General features: G+C 43.0%; 1 long non-coding RNA gene across 3 annotated transcripts in view; it reads left to right on the top strand.

Annotated features, from left to right (window-relative positions):
- LOC134556289 (uncharacterized) overlaps window positions 1–22,001 on the top strand; it is a 252,178-nt gene that overhangs the window by 53,363 nt on the left and 176,814 nt on the right. The window contains exon 4 of one of the 3 annotated variants that reach the window (XR_010081634.1): window positions 813–1,513. The exons of the other annotated variants lie outside the window; for them this stretch is intronic. This is a non-coding gene — a long non-coding RNA (uncharacterized LOC134556289). Of the gene's footprint in view, window positions 1–812; window positions 1,514–22,001 lie in introns of those variants that run through there. 3 annotated transcript variants of the gene reach the window in all.

Below are 22,001 nucleotides of genomic sequence, written 5' to 3'. Positions count from 1 at the left end.
CTTTAGGCACGGCAGGATTTGGGACTCTCACTGAGCATTTCCACTGAGTGTAATTAGTTAAACTTTTCCTTTGTTTTCACCTTGAGGGTGACTGAGTGCTTCACTGCTATTGTTGGGAGGTGGATGAAGTAATTTCTATCAGTTTTTTTTTCAACCAAATATCAGTTCTTAAAATATTTACTGTTTTTTTGAGCACCTGATCCTCATGGGTGGTCTTGCTTCAGCTTTGGAAAACAGAACTTTAGAAAACTAGGGACTAAACTATGCTGATGCTCTTCTGGGAAAAAGGCCTAGTGTTTCCTAAGAAGGCTTACTAGAAGGCCAGGTTTGTTGTTTGCAATCCCTGCCTTATGCCCCCTGAAACTGTTAAGAAATGCCTTGTATTTTCTTTGAGAGAAATGAAGGTTAAAGGAATCTTGAACTATTTTATTGCTCCTTTGGCAGTCTCAGCAGACCCCATTTAACACCTCGCTGTTTAGCACATGCTTGCAGTGGAGGTGTTTAGATCTTTTTTAAACCACGTAGCAGAATTTCTTGTTGTGATTTTATAAATCGGTTTTTCAATACAGTTCTGAACTTCATTATATTCATGACTTTACAAGATGCCAAAGAGAGCAGTCCTCCAAACTGAGGCTTTAGATGTAAAATACTAAAAAATTTCTTGACCTAACACATCTCCTGACAGAGTAATATTCCATGTTTCTATTCCTTGTAGTACTGAATTAAAAGATTTTGGATAAATAACTTGTCAGCTGTTGTCATATTTTAAATTAACTCCTTCTTAGTATAATCAGCTGCATCTCCTCCTGCAGTTTTGGAGCCTTGTATCATTGGCTTCTGTGACTTAAAATGCCCTTGGACAATTCTTGTTCCTGTGATGCTGTTTTCTTTCCTCCCACTGAGCAGGCCTGTGAGTAGTCCAATGAATTGGCTTTTTCTTGGGTTGTTGATAGGAATCAGTTGCTTTCACTTGCTCTTCATTTGTGTTTCTCTTCTCTGAATCCTTCAACCAAGTGCAATTACAGCATGTTTATATGGAATATCTCCTGAAAAATAGGAGACTTCTAGTTCTGTGGTACCAGCTGTTGCTGTCCTGGGAAATGCTGGAAGAGCCACTGAGACTCAGATACTGAAGCAGCGTTTCTACTAGGTTTGTATAACTTCTGGGAATAAAGTCAGAGGCAGAGTTGATTTTCTTGTGCAGTGATATTTGTGGAAGAGACATGATTTTTTTGAAATACTATGTAAAAAATTTCTTTCATACATGCAAAAAGTGTGAAAAATAACAACAAATCCCATTGTATCTAAGACTAAATACTTGTCAGTTTGTAGGTTTTGGAATAAAACAAATTTTGTTGCTAAGAAAGCATACCAAAAATGTTGAAATGACTAACTTCCACTCTTTATTTGACGTATCTGTGTTATGAATCAATGTTACTTGGCACTTTTTAGAATAAAACATTTGCATCTACACTACTAATCTGACATGATGCTTCAGCTGAGTATGTGTTAAATGGTGAACTAATAAAGTGGTTTTAAATGGAAATTGAAATTATGTCTTTAAATAAAATTATAGTGATTATCTCAAATACTTTAGTCAGTTAAATAAATATTTGCTTAGGGAAATATGTGCAGGATGGAAGAAAATTCTCAACTGTTTTAGAAATACCTGTCTGCCTTGCAACATATTCAGAAGGGGTTTGGATAATTTCTTATCCCATCGAAGATTCAGGTTTACTCAGAGGCCCAAAACAGGTCAGTGTTGCAAAAGATATCATTGTCCAGGAATTAGCAACAGCCCTCATGATGATATGAAGAGAAACTGTTTTGGAGAGTGAAAAAACTGGCAGAAAATTTGTGATTTCTAATCTCTGGAAGCCTGATAATTGTGGGGTTACTTGCAAAGGAAATGCTGTCATTTAAAACCAGAAATCCCAATGGAGCTTAATTTGACATTTTGTAAATCAACTGTACAACTGTATTTATGTTGTGTATTTATTCAAGCGTAGAAACTGTGGAATGCTCTGATATGTTGTTATTTTGTTAGGATAAGAGATCATGGCTAGCAGTTTTCAGGGGTTTTCCTCTCTGGCCATAGAGTCTGTTTGCTTAAAGGGTAGGAAAGCGTGCAGAAAACAGTGTAAGTATCTTCAAAAAACACCTAATCAAACTTGTTCTTAAGGGTCTTTCCCAACCTAAATGGTTCTGTGATTCATTACCAGAACAGAAACTGCACACTGCTCTTCCTGGACCCTTCTGTGCTGTTATCTGTGGAGGTGCCATCCCCGGTTTGCAGCTTGTGCCAGGGGCTGTGTGGAGCAGCAGCTCTCAGTGGGCAGAGGTACTGTCCACCCACTTGCTGGCACACAGCTGGTATGGACTGCAGTGAGGTGGCCAGCAGAACACTGAAGGGTCACAAAGGGTGGGATGTGCCAGCTCTGAAACTGCAGCTTACAGCACATTTTCATGGAGGAGGTGTGCCAGAGGTGTGGAGGCTTTTGTCCTGGGGGGAATGCTGTTCCCCACCTCTGTAGTGCTGACATCAGGAGCTTTTCTCACTGTTCTCAAGCTGCAACAACATTGCGCCTTTTCACTGGAAATTGTGCAGAGGTATTGGTTACTTTTTTTTTTCCCCAAACCTTAAGTGATTTGCATAATTTTAACTGAAGTAAAATCCTGGTTATAAATGGCCACCATGACCTGAGGAGGCCTCTTGATTGAGAGGACCATTAGGGCAGAATCCCAGCTAGCAAAGGCTCTCTCTCTCTCTAGTGTCCTAAATCTGACCTGATCTGCCTCTTTGGCTTTTGGGGAAAGTGAGTCTGAAAGCTTGTCTGTGATATGGCAGCCCAGTGAGAGGTTAGGCAGTGTCCCAAGTGAACAAAGTTGTGCCCAGATTAACACAGGGCTGTTTCATACAGAAATGTTGTGGATGGAAAAATGTTTTCCTTCATATGGTAGCAAAAGTCAAAAGGTACATAGTCTGAAAGGGGAATTCCTCTGTCTGGTGTACTTAGAGGGACAGGGAAACCAGAGCTTGTACTCTGGAATACAACAGAAGCAGTGCTGTGTTCCAGGGAGGAGGGAGACTTCTGGGTGGAGGGGCAGGGACAGACAGAACCTGGGGTGAGGGTTAAGGAAGGTGCAGGTTGGTAAGTGAGGGATTCTGCAAGTATCCAGTGTGGAAGGGCTTAGGAGAGGCATATAAATGGATAGAATGGAAATCACAATATAATGAGGAAGAGATGCATGTACAATGGTTTGTGTTGATTACAACTTCAGCACATATTTTCAGTGTTTCAGCTTTGTTTCTCTGAATTAGGAACTGTTTGTGGCCTGATTGCTGGCCTGTTCTGTGGCCTGTTCTGCAAATTTTTTCTTGCAAGCAAGGGAGAAATTACAGATGTGACTGGAAGTATTTGAGCTTCCTAAATTCTAGCTTACCCAAGTCCTGGAAGCAATCTTTCCACAGGAGTTTGAAGATCAATGCAGTTCAGTTTAGGTAGCGGGTAGGTCATTAGTGTTTTGCAGCCTTTGTGTAAGGCTTCGTGCTGCTGTGGGCAGCCAACCAAACTGGGTGGTTGGATTAAGCTGCCTAACAGTCATGGCTTTGCAGAAGTGTTTTGAGTATCTCATGCAGAGCCACATTCTATGCAAGGGAATGATGACCTGCTTTGGCAGTAAGACTGAAGACTTGAGGAGCAGAGGAGTAAGATTTCCAAAAATATCCATGGAGTTGAACAGATTTCAAGGAATCTTCTTGGCCAACATTAATATATTGTGATAACCCTGAGTCCTGAATAAGCAGGAATATCCTCATTCTGGGTTTTGGTACAATGTCTAGTATCAAGAACTTTGTATTTCATCGAGCCTTCAGCATCAGTTTAAGAAAATCGTGATGATTTGTAGCTTAATATTCAGGCATGACTTTCAAGACTACTGGATGCTGCTTATTGAATAACTGTGGTAGGTGTGCTGGTTGATACGTGCTCTGTTTGGGCAGCAGGAGAAGGTGAAATACTCCCTTCTCCTGCCACCTCTGAGAAGACTCAAGTACAGAAAGAATCCTTGGGAAACTCCGCAGTGGCAGTAGGGAATTATGAACCTGGAGAAAATGAAGTCATACCAGGGAATATTTGTGCTGCACCATCCATGGCTCCCTGGCATGCCTGGTGCAGGTCAGCACCCTGGCCAGCCCTCCTCTGCCCTGCTCCCAGCTGCCAGGGCTGTGCTGGCCATGCTGGGGAGGAGCCCCTGGTCCCAGCTGGGGCTGCGGTGCCCTGTGCTGTCTGGCACAGGTGTGAGTGTGTGGAATGTGGTGGGAAGGTGGGGATGGAAGGTGCTTATCTGGGTATTCCCTCTCCCTCGTGTACAGGAGTGTAGAGCCTGTTAATTCTTACACCTGATAAAGCTCTGCAGGGATAAGATCAGCTGATTGTAGTTGCAAACATGGAATTTACAGTAAGCAGTGAGCCTATTTAACCAAGCAGGAAACAACTGGCTCATAAGAGTGCACAGTATGCTGGTTATAGAGAGCTGGAAAATCCTGGTTGTGGAAAACCTGCATAATTCTAAATAAATAGTGTGACTGGTGAATTCCTGTGCTCCTGCAGAACCTAGGCTCTACAGAAAATTTGTAGCTGAGGTTTCCCATTTACTTCTGCATCTAATTGACCTATCTGATCTTGCTTACTCTCCTCCCATTGTGCAGCTGTTAATGTGGCTCCCAGCTCCCAAAAGACTGCACAAAGGGCACTTCTCTTTTTGTACACTCAGCTTTCTGGACACATGCTTTACAACACGAACACCTGTGTATCTCGGGGTGCTGCCTTCCCTCTCCTGTGAGCACAGATGTCATGCTCAGAAAGTGCACTTGCTGACTTTGTGCTGCAGAACAGCATGGAACCAAATGAAGGCAGCTTTTGAGAAGCTTGATCCAAGAGTATCTCCCGGCAGCTCTGACTTGCCTTGGAAAGTGGATGGAGTTGTTCATTGTATTGCTGAGGGCCCCCTGTGCCCAACTTGATGAAATCACTGGCAGTTTTTTGCTGGCCTTACCAGACTGGATGTCTTTCTTGCTCCTATCTCTCACTTTGGTCTCCCTGTAACTGAGGGGAGATAGCCAAGGTCCTGTGTGTGATGTCATGTGAGTGCCTGTTGCAGCTACTGTTTGTGCCAACATTGTGTCCACCCATCAGAATTCTGTGAAACAGATAACATAAAACTGCTCCCACATTTCCAGAGCATGTGGAAGTACAAAGTAAGGCCCTGCTCTTCAGAGGATGTCTCGTCTCCATATTAGAAATAGGAGGTGTTTATTTTTCAGACCTCTGCTTTTCTGGCAGAGTTGGTTAAAATTGGCCAATGGCTTCAGAAGTTACTGGAGGAGAGGGAATTTATAATCACACACAGACAAGCTGGCTTTATGTGACTGTGTGAGCCTCATTTTTTAGGAAACCATGGTAAAATAAGTGGATAAAGTTGCAGTAATATTAAGGTTAGAGTTCATGCTGGCCTGTATTTCTCTCTCAATTTTTCTAGCATTAGTCAGCCTGAGCTTTTGGAAACTTTTTATTCCATATGCTGAAATTTTTTGAACTTAGATTCTCTATCTTCCCTCATTTTTCCTTGCTGAGTTTCATCATTAGGTGGGAAAGTGAATGCTTAAAAAAAAGACGAGCCAGTGTAGAAATGTTGCTGGCTAGATTTATTTGTTTTCTTTTGTAAAAAACTCAATGTTGGCAGAACATTTTGATTCATTATGGTTCTAAACCAGCATTAAAGCCTTCTGGCTAGATAGAGTCCCCTGTGGCCTGCCAGGAGTCCCAATCACCACGATGATCTTACTTGAGAAAGAAAACATGCTCTACATCTGGGAGCAGGGCTATGTCCTGTTAAGCATGGTCAGAGAGAGTGTTAACTGTGTTCTCTCAATCTTATTTTTTCACTTAAATCCAGTCTGTTGAATTATAAGGTGGCTATAAGATCTATAAAGACCTAAGTATAAGAGAAAGACATGGAAATATTTCAAGATGTAGCATTGCCTGAGATGGGTGGATTTTGTTTGCAGGGCTGGAAAAGGCAGAAGTGGCCACATAGGAATCAGTTCCCAGCTTTTTGCTTACCACAGCATATCAGATGGGTACAGAAGGGATGAATGGAGAGGCACCTGTCTGGTCATGGTTTTCTCATCAGGCTCAGTGTGTGTGGGAGAAGGCAATCCCGTTGTGTGAAGTGTAACCTTTAGCAGCCTATTGAATCAGGGGAGGGTAGCAGATGTGGCAGGAGACATTCAGGCGTATTTGCTCCTACAAATGAAACAGCTCTAGCAGGGGGAAAAAAACCCTTAGGAGAATTAGCTAAAACAAATGTGTCAGACAAAATTGTGCTTTGAATGCATTATAAGCGCTTACTCTCTTGCAGTGAGAAAAGACAGTCAGGTGTTGATAGCATGTAGGAGGCAAGAGCTGTTATTAGTGAGTGGGAAGAAACACACTGAGTGTGGTGTGGGAGTAGGGCAGATGGGAATGCATCTAGAGGCTTTTTTGGAATCACTCATTCTGAATCATCTCACTCTCAAAGCCTCCAGTGCAGAGCACCATCATCCTCCAAGGTCCGATGGCACTGCCTTGCTGAGTGTGGCGCTGAGAGTGATGTTGAGTCAGCTCTGTGTGCAGTTGTAGTAGATGTTCAATGAGGAGTTTAGGTAACTCCTTCAGGTAAGTAGACTGTGACTACAATACAGAGGTGGGATGCATATTCATTTATTCAAGCCCTCTGTGAGATGAAAAACTGGTAGTATATTGTTATTGAGGTAGTTCGGGGTGTCTGTGCAGAGCCATCAATGAAACAATTTCCATGCTCATTCACTTGTGAATGCAAGAGCTTTGTTGCCAAGAGCCTGGCTCTGCAGGACACTTGGTGGGAACCATAAGAGCATGTCCACATGGCCTAAGAGGAGCCTGAAAATGTCTAACGAGAGAGCTCTTCCTTGGACTTGACACCCATGCTATGTGCTCTGACAGAAGACATATGGTGACGGTGTTAGAAATCTGGTCCTGGTCCTGCAGATCATGGTGGTGCCTACACAGTGTTTTGAGAGGCACTGCAAGCTGTCTGTCCAGGCTCCCAACAGCCACAACACGAAGGAGGCAACAACAGATGCACTCAGTCCAGCAAGTTGGGTACTGGAGGTGTGGGCATCCCCACAGTGACACAAATGGGAGCTTGCCACAGTCTAGAAGTGAGTGCCCTCTGAAAAGTGTCAGAGCTGTGACACAACGGTTTGTGCCTCTGACCATTTGGTGACAATTTCGTGGCTCAGCAGCTTGGAAAAAGCAGGAACAGTAGGACTTCCCCAGGACTCTCTAACCTCGAGGCCTATGCTGGGTGTTTGTACACTGAAGGCATCTGGCGGTTTATCACTGAGGCACAGGGTCCTGTGACGTGAGGATCTCTGGGATTGCTGCTCTGGCTGTACCTTTCACCAGCTGCCACCTTAACATGCCACCCCACAATAGGAAAATTGCAGAAGGAAACTTATTTAGACACAGGTCTGTAGAGCAAGTTTATGACTTTCACCAGTCACACTGTGCTTTGTATGCTCAGCCGTGTCTTAAGACATGCCTTGTAATGTGGAGAAAACAGTGAAAGCTGTGAGGATGTGTTTGCTTTCTCTTTTCTTGGCCTCTTAAGGAGGAGCACTAAGAGTTGCTGGATTAATGCCTGACCTCTGTTACTACATTGGGGCTGCATGGGGCCAGCTAGAGTGTCCCTTTGGATATTGAAGGTAGGCATTCTTGGAGAACAGAAAATACAATCAGCAGAAGCAGATTGATAGAGAGCTTAACACATCGAAGCCTGTTCTCTGGGATTGTCACAAATCCATTACCTTATTCACTAATGGATTTTAATTCTGAACCAAATATAACTTTTTGGTTATATTAAAAAAAAGAATATATAATTTTACCAGACTGTTGCTTGCGACATGCTCCTTCCTGTTTGTTGCCTTTATTTGTTGCTGAATGTGCTTGTAGCTGTATTTTTACTTCTCCTGCTTTTTCTGCTAATCTAGTTTACCCCCAAAGGACAAAAGAAGATTTATTTTACAAATTTACACTTGAACTTCCTAGCACTAAGTGGTGGTTTTACTCTCAGGTTTCAAGAGTGGCGATGAAAGGTATTTCCCACAACACTTGTGAAATTTGAATGAAAATGAGTCCCTACATTAAATTTTTGTTATACTTCAAATGTATTATTACAACAATTGGATATTCTTTCTGAGGCTTATTATGATGGGATTGTGTGGTATTTCTTGAACTTTGTCATTAATTTTGCCTCAGATTCCCAGATTTACTTAATGTTTATCTGTATACATGGATGGGTAGCTAGCTAGATATTAATATATTTATAGTTTGTTTATGGACAATTGTCATCCTATCTGAATAATCATGAAAAAAAATAGAAAGAAAGATAACAGGAAAATATATTTTCAACTCCAAACTATCATGTGGGTGAAAAGTGGGGACAGGAGGCAGGCAGGAAGGAAGGAATCAGTGAATAGTCATAACAGAGAGGTGAAAACATCTTTAAAACACCAGTAAAAGCTGTAGATTCCTTCTGTGTTTTTCTGAAGCCTTGAAACAATTTAAAATATGAAAAACTTAGACTCATGGAGAACATTATATTGATTGGCCCCAATTTTCTGTCTTTGTTTTCAATCCAGTCTCTCTCATTATAGCCTCTTAAATAAATAAAAACTCTTTCTATAAATATCTGAAAGAGTCATTCTTATATAATAGCCCTTTCTTGCATCAAAATTTATCATTATAACAATGCTGCAGTAGTTTTTCTGGCAGAATCACAGCCAATCAAAGCTATTACAATAATGGAACATTTCATGGTTTGGAAAATTAAATGTGTAACCATGGAACTGAAATGTCTCTTAAATCATATTTGGAGATGTATTTTTCACCAAGTGATTTGCACATTATCTCACTCCATCTGAATTTTATTTTCATCAATATTTCACCATTGATTTTTTTTCCCTTTTTTGTTTCTGCAGTAATTTTGCAATAGAACTTCCCATCTGCTTTCACTTTTTGCAAGCTTGATCATATTTGTTCAGGAAGCAGATCTAAACCTTCTTTTATCACAAGGCATAATTTAACAGCTGACTAATGGTCAAGCTGTAAATTGTACTGTAAATAACTAGCATGCTCAGTTTCAGGAGTGAGTAATACTCTTCTCAAAATTAGTAGCTGTATTCATTTCCATACATAAGAAAGTGGCTGATGCAGTCATTGTTCCAAGACCTGAAATCAGCTCAGGGCACATGAAGCCTCAGAAATTTTACCTGTTGGAGAATCATGGGAGCTGGGCACTTTTGAGTAACTCAGGTAGAAATCTGCAGGTGTTTGTTCTCTATACATACACCAAGTGTTTCCTGAGGTGCTCGTATGCACCTGGAACCATTTTTTGAACTGAACTAACATGCAGGCTCCTCTTTGCTGGGAACAATGTCTGTCTCTTGTTCATAGGAACTTCATAAGTTTTGTTAGTAGAACTCCCTGGACAACTGGAAGGAAAGATAAAATAGTAGAAAATAAAAATATGCAGAGAGGATAAAAACATATCTATGGCATGGCCACAGACTGCATTTTAACTTGTACAGCTCAGATGGGACATCTTTCCACTGGAGAACAGAGAATTAGTATAATCAGTGCCTGCAAAGCATTCACTTGAATATATGGGTTGGAACAAAATGTTGAATGAGGAAATGAAGTAAAACCTTGGTTTTCTTTTTCAGTCATGAGAAAATGTTTTCTTCAGCTTTATATGGATTTTGTTTATATGGATTTGAATGGGTTTTTTGTGGATAAGGGAATATATGAATATAATTTGCATTTTAGTAACAACTCAAAAGGAAGTGACAAAATTGAAACCTAACTATTAGTGATATTGAGATGTGTGGATTTTTCTGGACCTGTAGATTACCCATGACAATGGCAGTGGCTTGGGTGTGATTTGGGTACAGACACACACAAGGTAGTTCCTCCTGGAAGGTGCAGAGACTCTAGACAAGGTTGGTGTGAATCTTTTTTGTGAAAATGATCCAGCTACATGAGAAGAGCAGGGGGGTTTCTTATTTTGGGTGCAGAGTGAAGCTCTCAGGGCTGGTGCATGCACAGACTCAGTGTGAGGTCAGGCAGGCTCACTGCCCAGGGTCACTGTCAGCCTGGGATTCCCTCACCTTCGCTGCAGGGATTGCAGTGCTATTGCAGGGCACTGGCCTAGTGATGGGGTTATTGGCTGCTCTTGGGATGTGATTTCTCTGATTAGAAATGCCATCTTGTACCCAAGAAAATGTTCCACACAAACTTAGTGTGTATATTCCTGCCAAAAGCTTTGGTTTCAACTAATTGACATTTTCTTTTGAAAAACAACTTAGAAAATGACCAACAAGCTCTGGTTTCACACCCTCTGATCTGTCATCTCTGACCTGCTTAATGAAATCAGGGTTCCAGTAGTTCTTGCTGCTGGGCTTTTAAAATCTTTTAAGCTGCCTTCTGCTTTCATCTACGTTTCTCTCTTACTCCACTCATCTGCAGCTATTTTCCTCTCCTTGGGGAGAACCCTGATCCTGTTTCAGTCTCTTTCACAAAGACTGCCTGCTGGTTTGCTGGCTTTTCCCTCTGCTCTTTTTTTCCCCACAAGTGCCCATAACTAAAGTGTAATAGGAAAAGAATTATCCCAACCTATTTGCAAACTCATATCAGGATTCTGCTGATATTTGGCAAAGGTTCAGATCATGTTTTCATACGAGATCTGGGTATAAGTCCTAAATCTTGCATCCTCTGTCTGGTTGGTTCTTGCAGTCCTGTATTCACAAGCAGTTCTAGCAAGCAAGCCATTCATTAATCTGACTCATCACAGGCTAAGATTTGCACATTGTGATTCCTATTTTTTTTTTTTTTTGAGGGGTTAACTTGTCTTGGTTTTAAACTTAATAAAAAATTAATAACTTTTACCATGGTTGTCACAGCGTCCTATTCCCACAAATAACCAGAGCGTATTCTAGACTTCGTAACTGCCAGAAGTAATGTCTTTATAGGGTATTTCATGTTGAAAAGGAATAACACCACATGATGGGGAAGGGAAATACAGGGGTAGTTCTGGATGTGTTATGCTTCAGTGAACAAAAGCATTTGCAAATCTCCTTGCTGCAATATAGTAGATTGCAAGAATGCTTTACACATATCTTTCTCAATGTGCCCATAAGTTACACAGGGTAAAAAAAACTCCTCTAACTAAAACTGGCAAGTGTTCAGAAACCACAACTATTCAGTGTATTGCCTGGCCATTTTTAAAATGTATTTTGCACTTTTGGTAGATGTTGTAATGCATTCAGCACAGTGTGAAGTCTTGGCATAGATGCTGGATTCTAAAATAAGATGAGCTCTGCCTTTTAAAAAAGAAATGTTTGCCTGTGAAATACCTTTGCTATTAAGGGTTTTTGGGAAGCGGGACAGGAAATGATTATGATGCTGTTACCACTGAGAAAACAAATTTATTTTGAATTTTGATAAATAAAGCAATAGACAAAGCCCTTCTCAGTGAACACTGGGTGGGGAGAATTTTATTGTCTTTATATGTTAGTTTCCTTCCCCAAAAACCTCTTAATAGTCAAATATGCTCTTGTATTGTGCATATGAAGGTGACGTGATTTGGTGGAGTGGGCAGAGGTGTGTCCCACAACACACTCTTTCTGAGAATGTTTCCTCCATAAATTGCACATCAGCAGCTCCTTTCATGGGGTCTGGTTTAGCCACTGGCTGGGGGCAGCCTTCAGAAATGCTGATGGGTTGGCTGACCCTGTCAGACTCCTTTCAGTGAGCACAGACCTAGATAAAGGTGCAGAGCATGCGAAGCTGTGGCTGCCAGCAGTGGGGTTTGCTCCCCTGCAGCAGGGCTGCAGCCTCGCAGTGCAGCAGGGATGTCGGCAGTGTGGTTCTTTGGGTGACACGCCTGAGAGGTGCCGTGCAGGGTGCTGGGCTCCTGTCCTTAGTGTCTGCACAGAATATAAAGGCTATGCAATGCTAAACTTTTGTTAAAGGTGGGAAGGTTTTAGGAATAGAAACGAAAAAGGGGGATTAAGTATGTCCATGCAAAACCTGTAATGAGCTCCATATAGCCAAAAGTTTTGCTGTGGCAGTGTGAAAAAAATATTTGAATGCAACGGAAGAGGACTGAGCAATTTTCCATACAGGTGGAAACTCTTTCCAACTTGTCAAGCTGGAGATCTGTTGCTCTCTGCCAGGTTCTCCTGTGATGTGTTTTGTACTTTAGGTTTAGTTGTCCTTGGAAGTGCCTATGAAAGTGCCTATGGAACCTCTCCATCCACTCTAGAGGAATGAACAGTGGGACAGGGTCTTTATGAAAGCCCTGGAGTGGCCGCCCTCCAGGCTCTGCCAGTGCTGCTGTGCAGGAGGAACTGGTGGGCATTTTAGAGCTGTGGTGTGAGGTGCTGGTTCTTGCTGGTGCACACTGCAGTCAGTGTTACAGGATGTTTTTCTCCCAAGGAGAAATGTATGCTAGCCCTGCTCTGCTTTAGATGTAAAATACAGTGCTCCTGAAGTACTCCAGTGAGGAAGAGAAAGAATCTGGAGAGTAGCTGTAGCCCTTTGCACCAAGTAACTTGGCCTCAGCCACTTCATGGTGCTGAGAATAATGTGGTTAATGAAATCAGTGTTACAATGAGGGCAGAGGTACAGGGTATCTTTATTCTCTTACCACTGAATCTGAGATTCTGTTCTAGGTTTAAAGTTGTACCTCTGTTATGTGCCATGAAAACAAAACAAAATGAGAAAATACAATCAATGACATAAAATATTGTAGCCCTTTTTCCATATTTTGATTTCTCTCTAAGTCAGGTTGGAGCTGATTGGTGTAAGAAATCTTTCTCCTCCTGAGAACTGATCACATTTGTCCTTTGTCCTTAGACCAGAGTGCTTGTGCTGGTGCTGAAGGGACCCGCCAGGGCTCCGTGCAGCAGGCGCTGGCCCTGCCTGGGGAGCAGGTGTGTGGCCGTGAAGTGCCATGTGCTGTGCGGCAGCTCCTGCTGCTCCTGCCCGCTCCGGGCAGCGCCTGCCGCTCCTGCCCGCTCCGGACAGTGCCGGTTCTGTGCGCTCCTGCCCGCTCCGGACAGTGCCGGTTCTGTGCGCTCCTGCCCGCTCCGGACAGTGCCGGTTCTGTGCGCTCCTGCCCGCTCCGGACAGTGCCGGTTCTGTGCGCTCCTGCCCGATCCGGGCAGTGCCGGTTCTGTGCGCTCCTGCCCGCTCCGGGCAGTGCCGGTTCTGTGCGCTCTTGCCCGATCCGGGCAGTGCCGGTTCTGTGCGCTCCTGCCCGCTCCGGGCAGTGCCGGTTCTGTGCGCTCCTGCCCGCTCCGGGCAGTGCCGGGTTCTGTGCGCTCCTGCCCGCTCCGGGCAGTGCCGGTTCTGTGCGCTCCTGCCCGCTCCGGGCAGTGCCGGGTTCTGTGCGCTCCTGCCCGCTCCGGGCAGTGCCGGGTTCTCTGCGCTCTTGCCCGCTCCGGTTCTGTGCGCTCCTGCCAAGGGCCCGCCGTGTTGCTGTGCTCCGGGGTGGTCTCCTCACGAAGAGGGTCTGCCCCTGTCCCCGGTGTCGTTCGCTTCCATATGCGATCCCTGTGTGCTCCGCCGTGGTTCGGCTGGCTCTGGGAGCTTTGCAGAGCGCCTCTGTCCCCGCAGCCAGGCTGAGGGAGGGGTCCCCGCGCCGAGCCCCTGTGCTCCTGTCAGCCTGCGGAGTGCTGCGCTTCTGCACCGCGCCGCGGAGCAGAATGAACCTCTGTCGGTGTATTAGAGCACCAGGGAGCTTTTTGCAGCCCTTGGAAGCTCGTCTCGTGTGTTTCCCTTGCTAGTGCCGTCCCTGTCTCACGGGGTATGCCTCCGAAGAGCTTCCAGCTGCTGGCTGCACCTCTGAAGTGTCCTGCTGGGCAGTGCAGCCCATCCCCGGGCACACGGCAGGCAGCAGCCGCCGCTCGGGGGGATCAGGTCACTGTCCCCCCTCGGCAGGGCCCGTCTGGCTCTGCTGCGCCTCGGTGCTTGTGCCTGGAGGCAGGACTGGCTCTGGAGATGGAGCCGGGTCGCGGCTGCCTGCAGCAGGCAGGGATGGATTGTGGCCCTTGGGTGTACTGAGGGCTGCAGTGAGGGTGGAGCTGCCCTGCCGCAGGGCCGTGCCATGGAGGGAGCATTTTCCCCGCTGCCGCCCGTGGGTGAGGCAGAGCTGACACGAGCCCCTGGCCCGGCTGGGAGTTGCTGCCCGCGCTGCCAGAGCTCCAGGAGCTCCCCTGGGCACTGCGCTGGGGCTGGCCCCTGCCCAGGTGTGCTGGGGAGGGGAGGAGGGCTCCATCTGGCCTCTCCTTTGTCTTGTGCACCCCTGGGAAAGGAAAGCATGATTTAGCTCCGAAGCATTAAACAAAAAACCCCTGAAAGACTATCCCTCCAGAATTGTCTAACGCTTTATGGCTTAATATAAGCATGCCTGAGGATTGATGAGGAAAGGATGTTACTCGTGTTGGTAATTACAAGTTCGCTCCTTTCAGTGTTTTTTATTCTGATTGTTCCATTTCAGCATTTAGCCTTTGTCGTAGGTGTGTGCAAATGCATTCTGCTGTGTCAGGAGCTTTACTTAGCTATTCATGTGCTCATGCCCTCAGTAAGATACTTATCCTTTCAGGCAGATCAAAGACATATGTTTGGTCGTTTGGAATAGGTAAGCAGGAGGAAAGAAGTCTCTTAAGAGTGATGACATGGTATAACTGCTAAGTAACAAGTACAGCTACATACATACATGTGCACGTCCCTCTAATCATTACTGTTGCCCATGACACAGAAATACACTGCAGCTGAAATCTTTTAGTTAATTGCAATGGCTGTCAGTCAACCTGTCTTACCAATGATGTTTTTTTCTATTTCAGTGATCTTCTCTCATCTATTTAAGAGATGAGCTTCTGCCAACAGAGCAAATGAAAGCTTTGGTTTAGGAAGCAATGTTTAGACCTGGGTCATGAAACTAAAATGCAGAATTCTTCTCTCTCCACACAAAACTAAAGGCAAAAGAGCTAACAGATGATTACTGGGATTCATTTAAAACTCCATGTTTCAGTCACAGTATAAGCACGTGATGTAGTCAGTGTAGAATAGGAAGTATGGTGAGATGCAGGTGCTCTGTTTATTTGCTGACTGCAACGTGTGGATCAATAAATAAGTTTCAGTTTAGGAACAGACATTTTTGCATACTGGAGTGTTTAGAATTCAGACAGCCACTGCACTCAGACAGCCGTGGGTCTGCAGGAGCAGGCCTGTGATGTGTGGAACAGATAACATTCAGCAGTGCAGAGAAAGGCGAGCTCTGTGCAGTGAGGGGCTGTGTGAGCTGCAGAGCTCGTTCTGGATCAAAGCAGTATAATGCAGAGCTAGCCTGAGCTCATTAGCCTGGGCGTAATGCCATGCTAATATATCTATACTACTCCCAGGACCCGGGCTAATGGCTCAGCATGGTGCTATGCTGGGTACTCACACCAGCTGGTGCAGGGATTTCTGCATTGTATAGTGTAGACATGCCGTAAGGTTTTCACACCAGCTCTATAAGCAAACAGAAATGGATTAAGGGAAAGGTATAGCCCAAGGCTTTAAAGAGCAAAGATGTTTAAATTTGGGTTCCTGAATCCTTGTTCATGAGGAATCCAGTGTAAATGCTGTGGAAGTCAAGGACAGTCTGGATCAAACTCAAAACCTCCAAAGTCCAAAGTACCTAGTGATGTGATTTTTCAACACCATTTAATTGTATCTCTGGAAAACCTGCTTGTTGAGCTAGTCAGTCAGATGCTGTGCTGCCTTTTGAATTTATCAGGAATGAAAAGTGACTGAAAGCTTCCACCCTTGTTCAGGGAACATTTATATGAAATGTAAAAATAATAGCCTGTTGTCTCTCCCTCAAAAACAAGGAACAAGTAGTACATGAACTAGTATCAGCTAGTGATTGGACTAACTGATATTAGTTGATAATGATATAATTGCCCATCTCTGGCTGAAGATTTCTTTTTTTACAAGAACTAAAAAAAAGTGCTAATGTTAGAGTTATATTTTTATTGATATTTTCACTGACTTGATTATCTGCACCTACCTGTATTTACTATGGCTGTAACTCTAGGTGTAAAAAAAACAAAACCCAAAACAAACTCAAATGAGAAAAGAGGTAGTTCATTATATAATTGTGGCTCAGATGCACTTAGGAAGTACAGGAAATTGCAGAACTGAACCTGCTGTCATACCCAGTAGAGCCTTAGATTGCTCAGTGAAGAGTTTAGGCCCAGCAAATTCGGTGCACTATTAATTCCCAACATGGGAGCTAGTATCAACCAACTGACGTACATAGGAAATGCAAAATCTTCCAGTGGGAGTTCTGCCCAGGAGCTACAAGTTCTGGCCTCAAAAGAGCAGGAGGTAGACAGTTTATGTCTGAAAAGCAGTTATATAATATTTCAGAAAATGCCATACAGACACTAGAACTCCAGCACAAGAGATTATTGTCACTGGATGACAATAATAAAATGTTTATAATGTCCAGTTGAAATATAAACTAGTCTAAAATGTAATCTGGCAGGATTTCAGTGAATGAGTAAGGACAAAGAAGTGTGAGGGTCAAGACTGGGTAGAGCTCTCTGTCAGGGAGAAAGGAATTAAATAGTTTTTCTTTGCTAAAACTCATGATATTTTCCTTTTTTAGCATTACTGAACACATTCTGGAGATAGATAAGAAATTAAATACCTATTTTGCCAACTTCACAGCTGAGGAAACTGAGGAAAAATGATTAAATGTTGGATTTTCCATGTAAGTAATTTGTGTCCCACAGAAAGTCTAACCTGGGATTGTTGTGTCTGTAGTAATGCCCCAGAACTGCTCTTCTGTGTCATCAAGGTCATTCATACTGCAGAGATAAAAGCCCCACTAAAAATCAAGGCTGATGTGTTCCCGATTCCCACTCCTCTCACTCCAGCAATAGTATGCTTGGCTTTAATACCTGCTTTTTTGATTCCTTGGATGCTTTCCTGTTCCTTGAAAATTATTGCATATGCCTGTGCTTTGAGCTAGATGAAAACATATAGTACTATAAAAACTATAACTGACATCTTAAATACACTGATTTGAGATTGACAGTTACATCTTCCAGTAGCATTTCTATGATTTTGGAAACATTGTAAGGTCAATTTCTCTTAGAAAAATCAGTTCTGTAACACTGTTCACAACTGAAGCAGGATGTGTGGAAATGGTACCTGCTGCAGAATGCCAGGAGGTCCTAAGGTCAAATCCCTCTTGGGAAATGGTAATAAATGATAGCTCAGCTGCTGTGTTCTGAAAATATTTGCCAGATAAAACTGTTACCTACCCAAGAAAGATTAGAATCTTCTGTGGCACAGATGGGAGCCTGCAACTGTCTGATCTAACATATGATTAAGTATGTGCCAGTGCCCAGAAAGCAGCAGCCTTAAAATGCAGCTCATGCAGCATCAACAAAATTGTATTTGCAGTCTAAACAGGGAGCTATAGAGTGGTGTTGTAACAGTGGTAAATGCTCGTACTCTAGTGTGCCCCAAAGGTTGTCAGACTGTGTGCTGGGTACTGTAAAAAGGAATAGAGAACATGAAAAGATGTTTCTGTCAAAACAGGATTCACAGTAAATATTAATCTTCCATGTAATTCTAAACTGCATTTCTGGTGGAATCTTGATGATGGCTCTCTGGTGCTTTGGAGCTCACAAGAGGTACTTATTGAGAGTAATGTTTTTTAAAAGTCCCTGGCTGCTTGGACAATTTCTTTGTATTTCTATCAGGCCACCTGTCCTTTTTTCCAGCCTCTGTAGGCTTCCTTTTTGTGTTTGAGTTTGTCCAGGAGCTCCTTGTTCATCCACACAGACCCGGCATTTTTACCTGCCTTCCTCTTTGTTGGGATACCTCCTTCCTGAGTTTGAAAGAGGTGATTCTTGAATATTAACCAAGTTTATTGGGCCTCTCTTCCCTTCAGGGCTTTTTTCCATGGTACTCTTACTAGGCAGATCCCTGAAAAGTGCAAAATTTGCTCTCCTGAGGTCCAGGACAGGGAGCTAGTTGTGAGCCCTCCTCATTTCCTCAGGGATCTTGAATTCTACCATTTCATGGTCACTTCAATTTTTTTTTTAATTTAAACTTTTCAATATAATTTAATTTCCTTAATGCTTTATCTAGTTTCCCTCTTGTGGGAATTTGTGGTGGGCCTTGTGGGAGAGGGTGGCTGCTGCATCAGTTTTCTTTCATAGGTTTGAAAGTTGTTTAATGTTGCATTTAATGGGGCAACAAAGCTCTGGAGTCATGTGATTAAAAGCAGCCTCCTTTTGCCAATGAGCAAGTTTGTTGAAGGTGTGTGGAGGGCAGAATAAAACTGTTTGTTGGCTTCTTTGGAAAAAGCAGTTTAAGGAATGAATTTCCAACTTTTCCAGTTTCAGCACACAGTCTTGTAGTGTCCTTTTCCTCAAATTTCCCGTACTGTATTAACTGATGACCCTGTGCTTTCTAACAGCAAGGATGGGTTCTAGAGTGCACCCTGTGCTCAGACAGTCTACCCACTCTAAAGCCCTTTTGTAACACAAAATTACACTTTGTAAAGCCAAGAAAAGGAGAGGATGCTGCTGCTGCCCTTCTGAGAGGCACCATTGCCTCACTGCCCCCAGAGTGTGAGGGGTTGTGACCAGCTGGCTGAGATGGCCAAAGGGTCGTGTTGTACTTCAGGCAAAGCTGAGTCCCTTTAGTCAGTCGTGGTACTGTGGACAGACTCCTTTTGGGCAGAGCAGTCCTTCAGTGTCCTGGAAAGTCACATCAGTGACCTCTTTTCATCTGCCATACAGCAGAGACCTGTGGCCTTGGCGAGCAAAGGGCAGAAGGAGCAGGATCTCTTTCTGAGAAAGGGATAATGGCGTCATTTTGCCTCATGCTTCTACTTCTTTGCTGAGAGGTATGTAAAGAGTTACTTCTTTTTGCTCTTCAGTAGCTTTGTTTAATATTAAGATCATTGTTTACTGCTAACAGAAGGTGTCCTTTGGAAAGGACACGTGCCTTCTTTTCCTTTGTTTGATTCTAAACAACGTGGAGAAGAAAGAGGTTTTGTACCACATTTTGCTGAGTCAGTGTGTTCACGCTCACAGAATTAGCATCGCTGCTGTTTCTGCTTGTGAAAAATTTGCTGAGGTTTGGGAGAAGGTAAGCAGGGGAATGGTGAGAACAAGAGATGCAAATATTTATCCTCTTTTCCATCATTTGTTTTTATTTGAAAATTGCTAAGCAGCAAATCGTTTGGCATGTCCTTTATTTTGCTTATTGGCACATGAATCTCAACAGTTGTGGACCAATCCTGTGAGAAGATCTCTCTTAAGTATCTGGGATGAGCTCTACTGCTTGACCTACCCCAAGGAGCAATGGATATTGGAGGCAGTGGCTTTTGTCTGCTGTTTAGGTAACCAGCCTAGAAATAATAATTTAAAAACCTGTATTTTGACACCAGAAAGACTGATTTCAGAATGGCTTTAGAAGCGTAATAAGTGGTAAAGAAGGGATTCCCTGGATGACCCATCTGAAAAGCAGCAGTAAAGGAATGAGATGCAGAAGAAAACAAAACAAAGCTGTTGGTGTTGTGAGGGGTGCCAGCAAATAAGCCTGTGGCAGATGTGAGTGGGATTTTCACAGAGTGAGAGCATTCTTCCCCTAAGTATTAGACAAATTCTGGACTGTATCTTGCCTCTGCTAGCAGGACATCATGTAAGCCATGATCAAACCTTGGCAATTCCTGTGCTCTTAGCTGGTGTACCTTGTCCCCCTGGCAACCAAAAGAGTGACCTTAATGAGCAACACTGTAAAAACACATCACCACTTAAAAAAAAAAAAAATTCTTCTAAAATACAAGAAATTCCTTAAATAATATAACACTTGATACTGATGTCAGTGCAGTGATTGTCCTGGCACTGAACAAAGAGTTTTGGGGTCGTATCACCAGAAACAATGCTCACGATTTGGATGTGATGGCACTAGTTCATGTTTTTCCTGGGCCATGGAGAACTGTTACTGTAGGGGAAGCTGACAATTATATTTTGTTTCCTATCCATTCTGCTGGATCACATCTATTCAACCTCAACTGTATTTGTGTAAATACATATATATATATTTGCATGCATTTGAATCTCTTTATCCCGTGTGCTATTCCTGAATAGATGTCTAAATGAATTAAAGAGAAAAAACTAATACAGAATTAAGAAGGAGTTTTATGATTGTTTTCTGTGTATATATTTAAACCATGAAGTATTGCTTACTTGAACATATCCAGTTCTAAGGTGTGCAGGATTGTTGTGAGCTATGGATATGTCTCTGCTGGTTTCACAATATATATGAGGTAACATGTGATGAGGGGCATTAAAAGAATTTATAGCACAAATAGCATTATAAAATATTCTTTGAAGATCTGAAGATCTCAAATGAGGAAAAAAGGGTCTGGTTTTCATACTCTAAACTTCTTCCTTACCGATATTTTTAATGTCTGATTTTTTTTTTTAAGTTTAACATGTTTGGAGATTTTATGAACGTGATCCCTCTTCCTCCCAGTGTTGTCATGTGTTCAAAATGAATTTTTTTCATTCCCACAACTAATTAGTAGCAGAATTTGGAGATTTAGGCCTCTGTTTCATAATTCTCAGTGAGAAAGAATGGGCAATGGTAATTTGAAAAAAAAATCAACTATTTTTAGTTTGGGTGCTTGGAAAATCATTAGCATTGTGGCAGTACTGAAGGATTTTATACTGGCAGAGCTTTCACTGAAAGGACTTTATATGTCCAAAATACTGACACAGAATGTGTCTGTATATGAGAGTTAACCCCAAATTGTTTCTATTTTGGCATTTTTGCACATGGAGTTTGGAGATTTCCACGTTTTTCCCCCTTACAAGGGAATTTCAGCTACATTCCCTTGAACTGCAAAGACTTTATTTCTGTGCACCTCAGATAAAGGAGCCCTTTATCTTAGCAGTTTTCTTCTCACTTCCTTAAATGCCATAATGAGCAATTTTTATACCTACCTGTAGATCTGCTAAGTTACTGTGTGAGTATGAGAAATCAAATCCTCAAAGGCAGAGACTTGTACAAATTCTGGACCATCACTTTTCTTTCAGCAGGGCCCTGCTGCTACAGCAGGATCTGCTGTTAGAAAAAGAAAAGACAATTGGATCTGGTTTGTGCTTAGCTCACTAAAGGAAGGATCTAAAGCTGAAAATAAAATACGACTTTTATTCTTTTTCTGAGCTCAAAGTTTTGGGTTATTTGGATTCAAAGGGCTTGGCTTGGCTGCTCCCAGGATTTATAAACAATATTAGCATCTCTGTTTGGTTGCTTCCCCAGAGGCCACTGATACCCTCAGAAGGAGAATTAGCAGAGGCAGCAATTGCTATTTTGGCAGTAGTTAGTGGTCAGCAGGCAACTTTACCTGTACTTAAAATGTAAAGTTTATTTTGGGAATTTTGGAGGGGCCTAAATGAGTTAGGCAATAAATGAAATTTGATGAGAGCTTTGTGCCAATGCTCCTGATGCTTCCTTGAAAGTTCCAGATTAGTTTACATCATTCTGGCCTCCTGGGCCAGCACGGTGATGAATCACTGTGAGAAACCAGACAGAGTTGCTGATAGGATTTCCACAGAAACCCATGTTGAGGAAATATATGCATAGTTTCATTGGCCTGCCCTCTCTGTGGCTATGTTGCCCACTCTTTAGGAAGAAAAAAATCTGGGGCACATTTCTCCTTCATAGTGAGCATATGCTGGCATGGTTGGAGATGTTTTTATATCTGTGATGCTAAATAAAGATGCTCACTTGAGCATTTTGTTTTGGCTGAGTCTGCCCTTTCAGGATGCATGT

The sequence above is a fragment of the Prinia subflava genome, chromosome 11, assembly GCF_021018805.1.
Source record: "Prinia subflava isolate CZ2003 ecotype Zambia chromosome 11, Cam_Psub_1.2, whole genome shotgun sequence".
Taxonomy (NCBI): Eukaryota; Metazoa; Chordata; class Aves; order Passeriformes; family Cisticolidae; genus Prinia; species Prinia subflava.
This window is presented reverse-complemented; position numbering and strand designations above follow the sequence as displayed.